At 49.6% G+C, this 6000-nt stretch overlaps 1 long non-coding RNA gene across 1 annotated transcript in view; it reads left to right on the top strand.

Annotated features, from left to right (window-relative positions):
* The first annotated feature begins 3976 nt into the window (after positions 1–3976).
* Positions 3977–6000, top strand: part of LOC140216701 (uncharacterized) — a 30276-nt gene continuing 28252 nt past the window's right edge. Inside the window, exon 1 of the long non-coding RNA XR_011893334.1 lies at positions 3977–4193. This is a non-coding gene — a long non-coding RNA (uncharacterized lncRNA). The remainder of the gene's footprint in view (positions 4194–6000) is intronic.

Here is a 6000-nt window from a genome sequence, read left to right as displayed (position 1 = left end):
TGTGTTACTCCGCTAGCAAATCACATAAGCAAACAAAATCGTCGCCATGCGACCTTTCACAATGGCGTCGTACTTGATACCTAGCTCCGAAGCGTTCGCTGTTCTTGAAGACTCTTCATCGGCGGAAGCGATGAGGCGTGCAGTAAATGTGGACAAAGTGCATGGAGTCTGAGCATTTCACTCTTCAAAAGTTGGCGGTGCAGTTTAGTTCATTGCCGAGCCCGTTTTACTCATGAATCTTCACTGCCAACTGAAGTGAAACTTGATAATAAATAGTTTTAGCGAATCAAGCGCTTTATTTCAATTCAATAAAGAATTAGGCTTTCACCGTTCCATTATACTAGACGAGTGAAAACGTATAAAATTACGCGCTAATAGATGTCCAAGTCTCCGAGGTAATCTAACGAAGCCACGCACGGCGCAGAGATATTGCAGCCGGTTGTGCCGTCGCTCTCCGCGGTAGCCGAAAAAATTCGAAAGTGTAAAGAGAGTTTGTCTAAGAAGGCTACGAGACCGTCAAGAGCGTTGTGAAAGAGAGAAGTTCCCATTGGACCACGAATATCCTCTGGACATCCCGATTAGATCCGAACGTCCGAGCCCCGGTTATGACGTCCAGTGAATACCATGAGGACATTAACTTCTGGATGTCCTGTTTAAGACAACCTTCGGACATCCGCACGATTGAACTTCTGGGATCTAAAACAATTCCAAAACTTTAATCATATGGATGTCCGAAGGATGTTTTCAACGGGATGTCCCATACCGGCCATATGTGGGACCAACATGTACACGCATGCACAATTCAACGCGTACTATAAGTGATCATATCGCGGAATGTTGAATCTATCCCACGGCTGCCTTCAGCGCACGCTCTTCCGAAAAGACATGCCAGCCAGCAACGTGAAGCTGCTACCCTCAGGATCAAACTTCCAATGCGGACGATAAATGGAGAAGTAGCAATGAACGACCGAAATTGCATAAGCATATCAAGAGGAAACGTCACAAAACGGTAGACAAAGCGCCGAAACAGCTGCGCATTACCACCTACCGCAAGGAGTAACCGAATCAATCGTGTCTTACGCTCCTACGCCCTCCGAACATGTCGAGAAAGCCGAGCACTGCAACCTCTGCAACGGCTGCAACCACTGCCGTAGAACAGAGAAGTGACTGCCTTTACCCAGTGGAATAGACAAGAACGGCACCGAGAGCGGCGCTGCTGCGCCGGCGTTGAGAGCGCCGCATGCGAAGCGAAATTCTATTAGCGGGTGGTACCCCTCTCCCATCTCTCGTTCGTGCCGCCTTGATTGCCTCCTGCACTGCGCGTGTTTTGGCACGTTTCGCGCCGCGCGCGGTGTGTGCCTACGTGTGTGCGCGTGGAGATTTCGTTCGAAGGGCGGTGTACAGTCTGTTTCACATTTAGGGGAAAACTCGCAGCGCATTGCATCGCGATGCGGCGAGCGCTTGAGTCAGGCGGCGGCAGCAGCTCGCGCAGGTGCTCGAGGGGCGGGATGTTGAACGGCGTCGTCTGCTACGGCGGCGCGCGCTGGCCGCATTGTCGGGAAACGTTCTACTATCAGTTGCAGGGCGCCGATCTCATCGCTACGGCGTGAAATGAGCCGGTATTCTTTACTATGCGTTGTGCGACGCCAACTGATACGCCTCGAAGGTAAGTTCATCGCTGCAGGGCAGTCATAGACGACGTACTGATTCCATACATTCATGGCCCGTTTCTGGAAGGCGACTATATATTCTAACGCGATAAGTCGCCGATCCACACTGCTCGTGTGGTGCAACAACTGCTAGAAGAGCGCGCAGTCACTCTCTTGGAGTGGCCGCCTCAATCCCCGGGCGCCAACGTCATTTAAAATGTCTGGGGCTCGTTGAAAGTATCGCTGGCGCAGCGTCCACTCTATCAGTCGCCCGAGGATAGGCTTCGATCCACCATCGTCAGTGACTGAGACGTGCTGCGAATGAACACATCCCTGATCAAGTCATTCTGCACTTCACTGCCTTCCAGGATGAGCGCTGTCATCGCTGCCGCTGGGGACATGACGAGATACTAACTGAAGTTCCGAGCGTGACGTGTCCAATTCCCCGCCGGCGGGCAGAGTCTGTCTGGTGTAGCGAATGATTGTCGAGAAAAACCATTTCCAGCTCATTGTCTGAACCTAAAACATTCATTTAATCGTATCCGTTTGTTTCATCGTGTTCGACTCCCATAGTTATCATTGTTGAGTGCTTTGTTTTCCTTTCGAGTCAAACAAAGACTGAACACGTTGCGCGCACATCTTGGTGCGTCTTGTCGCTGCTTATTACGGTAGCACACACAGTGAAGAAATATACGTACACTGCCCCTGACAGTAGCACGCTTCCCGACAATGCGGCCAGCGCGCGCCGCCGTAGCAGACGACGCAGATCACGACTCCGCCCCTCGAGCGTCTGCGCCTGCTCGAGCTGCTGCCACCGCACCAGTGGCGTAGCAACAGGGGGGGCCGGGGGGCCGTGGGCCCCGGGTGCAAGGGGCCAGAGAGGGGGGGGGGGGGGTGTCATATACGTCTGAAGACACCCCTCTTTCCGCCGGCTACACCCGGGGAGGGGGGTGACAGAAGACCAAGGGCCCCGGGTGCCAGACGACCTAGCTACGCCACTGCACCGCACGACTGCATTGCTTGCCGCATCGAGATGCAATACGTTCCCAGTTTTCCCCTAAGTGTGAAACAGACTGTACACGCTTCTATTTGCCTTTAAGAAGATCGGTAGGCTTGATTATTTCTATGCCTGCAATGCGGCGAAAGGGCAGCGTCTGCTTAATCATGTAAGTGACGCTGAGCAGGTGATTGGAAACGACATCGTATGTACCGCCGGAAATATCGTCAGCACATACGATGCGGCACATACATACGGCACATACGAGCTAAAGTCATTTTTGCAGTTTCTCACAATATGTTTGCTACAAATCCGTGTTGTCTCTGATGGCGACAACGGTCTTCCATCGACACTGTGCGGAAATAAACAAAATATATCGCTGCATAGCACAAGTACGACATGCGCACACAACTTTAACTAGTGCGTCCCCTACAATATGGAATAGAAGCAGCAGTGTAGACAGCTTGGCCATTTTTTAACAGTGCTCAAGAGACGGAAGTTGAAAGTATTAGTAATCATTCCTGCTTCAGCAATGCCGGCGCGACCAAGACGCGGGCCGCGTATCGTCCAGTAACTCGATCGATCGGTGCAGTGGTGAAGCGGGAATGAACTCCGATCATGTTCAATGCATCGTGCACATATTCAATTTCTCGGCACGCGTGAACTTCGGCCACTGCTAGCGCATACAACAGAAGTGGTTTCCATTCTTGGGCAGCGCACACATAAACGAAACACGAGAAAGAAGACGGGACAAGCGCTCGTCGAACAAAAGTTTTTATATGAATAAAAGGATTATGTACCGAGTAATTATTAAATTCATGTGGGTTACATATAAAAACCGTCATACACTCAGGAGTGATCAATGAACGAGCTCGCTTCGTTTGCCAGTTGTTTACTTCGCTCGGCGCACCGCAGTAATCCATGCGTGTCGTCTGCTTTTTTCGTACCATTTTCTTGTGAATCGAAAGAATTTCACTGGTGGCATCAACCATTTCGTGTTTACATTGCTGTTGTGACAGTTAACAACACAATAATAATTTCCGGTCATCCGAAGAGGCGCCGTCGCAAACAAGAGACGTTTCGCGCGCAGCGCGAACTGAACGCGGGCGCGACCGCTAAGGGAAGCGGCGGCGGAAACCTACACCCGTTGGAGATGAAATCGTTCCGCCAGGGGAGAAACGAGCGCTGGCGTCTAGGATGAAACTTGGCGTGCGGTCGTCCATCGTCACAGTATATATGTTGCATGCACGCTTTGCGCTGATTTGCGCGTAGTCGGTCACATGACTTTACGCCGCTCTTTTATTGGAGTTCTTCGCCATTCCCTGTATGTTCGGAATGCCTGAAGGTTGCTGGGCTGGTGCGCCTGTATATACGTATTCTGTGCGTGTGCGTGGGTGCGCTCCGCGCTCTCTCACACGCTCAGTTCGCGCGTTTTCTCTGAACGTGATGGTTGTGTTATGTGCTCACGAGTTCCAGCGTGAACGTTTTCGTCGTGCGCTTTAGAGCGCCATTTCCGCGGCGCCTGTACGTCTTACGCCTATCAAAAGGTAAGTGACAGTTCATGAAGTCAGTGTTTTTCTATTATCAGCCCTGCAATCTTCGACTAAAGTGTCGTCGTGTCTGCGCGCAATCGAATGACGGGCATTGTGCATCCCCATGGTTTGCGGCGACGGTAACATCAATCGGCGATTGACTATCCGTTGTGCTGCGTTTGGTCGCATCGTACTGCTTTTCTGCAAACTTCCGAGCTTAATCTGTCGTACATTTCTGCGCCCTGAGATCCGCCAAAAAGAAGTTTCTTATTGCGAAACTTTAGAACCGCTAACTCCTCCCATGTAGCACAGAGGATAGGTCCGCGATTGTTATCGTTGTGTCTTTCTTAAACAGTGGCGAATAATAACAAAATGAATATTAATAATAATAGCTATTCCCGACACACAGTGTCCGGAATAGCCTTGCGTGAGCTTCGTTTGCGTTTTCTTTGCGTAACCGCGATTGCGAGAGCAATCGGTACAACTGCGTAAGGTTGAAATAGCGGAAATTTTTTGCGCATCTGCATCACGGTCGGGGCACTTGCTACACATTCTGGCCGGCAACGCTGCTGAATTTTCACACGCCTGTCATTAGGGCTGCTATATTGTTCTTGCCAAACAGTGTCATGCAGGTTTCTTGGAATAACAAAACTTTTGGGTGACCTAATTGTTAGACTTCTGCTTACTTGCACGTGATCCAATGCTAGTATGGTGGTGACATCAAGAGAAGTTTACTCCTCAGCTGTCTGTGACGAACGGAACGTTTGCGCAAACTTAATTGCTCGTTCGCACGTGGTCCTATTTTTTAGTACATAATAGTGAAACATTTTCTCAGTTGACTGTTTCTTTCGCGCGCTCCTAGTGATAACCGTGTCACTTAAACTTCGGTACGTGTGCTGTTGGCGTTTTGTTTGCGTAACCACAAGTGCCAAAGTAATTGTAAAACCGCGTACGCTCGGAATAACAGAACTTTGTTGCCGTTTTTACGGCTATCTGAGAATTTGTTGCCCGTGATGGCCGGTCGCGCTGCTGAACGCGCGTATTTAAGGCTGGCATTGTTTTTGGCTGACAGTGTTGCGCACGTTGTCGTAATAACAAAACAACTGGACGACTTGTGCGTATTTACACGTTAACCCCGGATGCATGCTAGTATGGTGTTAAGGTCAACTTCAGGTCTCAGCTCTGTAACGACGAAACGTGTGCGCTGATTAGCTCGTTCGAATGTGGTCGCTTGTTTTTTATTGCTGGTTCAATGGTTTATCTTCGAACGTCCTGTGGACGTCCAAATATACGATTTTGATGTACGATGGGCGTTCTTTGGATGTGCTTTTTTGCGTCGGACGATCCCACGGACATAGATAAGACATCATTGGGATTTCTGTAGATATCCGACGGACATCAAAATATCCATCTAGGGTGGCCTTTGGATGTTAATTTACTGGAGATTTGTGGTCCAATGGGAAGTTGTTGAACATAGTTGGAAGATAGCGCTAGTTGTTTTCGTTGCTGAGGGAGCGTGGGTGCAACTGAAATGGTATATATATATCTCTCTCTCTCGTTAGCGCATTGGTAGCATCTGCTAGGGAACAGGCGAAAGCTTCTCCGCTAGACCTCGTGGTGGCGCTAGTAATAGTGCGTATTCGCACGAGGCGGATATTATGCATTACGCCTGATTGACTTTTGTGACTCAAAGCATGTTAGTCTAGCTACAAATATTATTTCAGTGAAGAAGCTCCACAGTGTCAAACCGTCCACTTTTACCAGAAGGTTACTTGACACGCTTCAAACATGCATTGGAGCTGAAAACGTTGAGAAACTGTAG

The sequence above is a fragment of the Dermacentor andersoni genome, chromosome 1 (genome assembly GCF_023375885.2).
Source record: "Dermacentor andersoni chromosome 1, qqDerAnde1_hic_scaffold, whole genome shotgun sequence".
In the NCBI taxonomy this organism is placed as follows: Eukaryota; Metazoa; Arthropoda; class Arachnida; order Ixodida; family Ixodidae; genus Dermacentor; species Dermacentor andersoni.
Note: the sequence above shows the minus strand (reverse complement) of the source record. Positions and strands in the feature narration are given on the sequence as shown.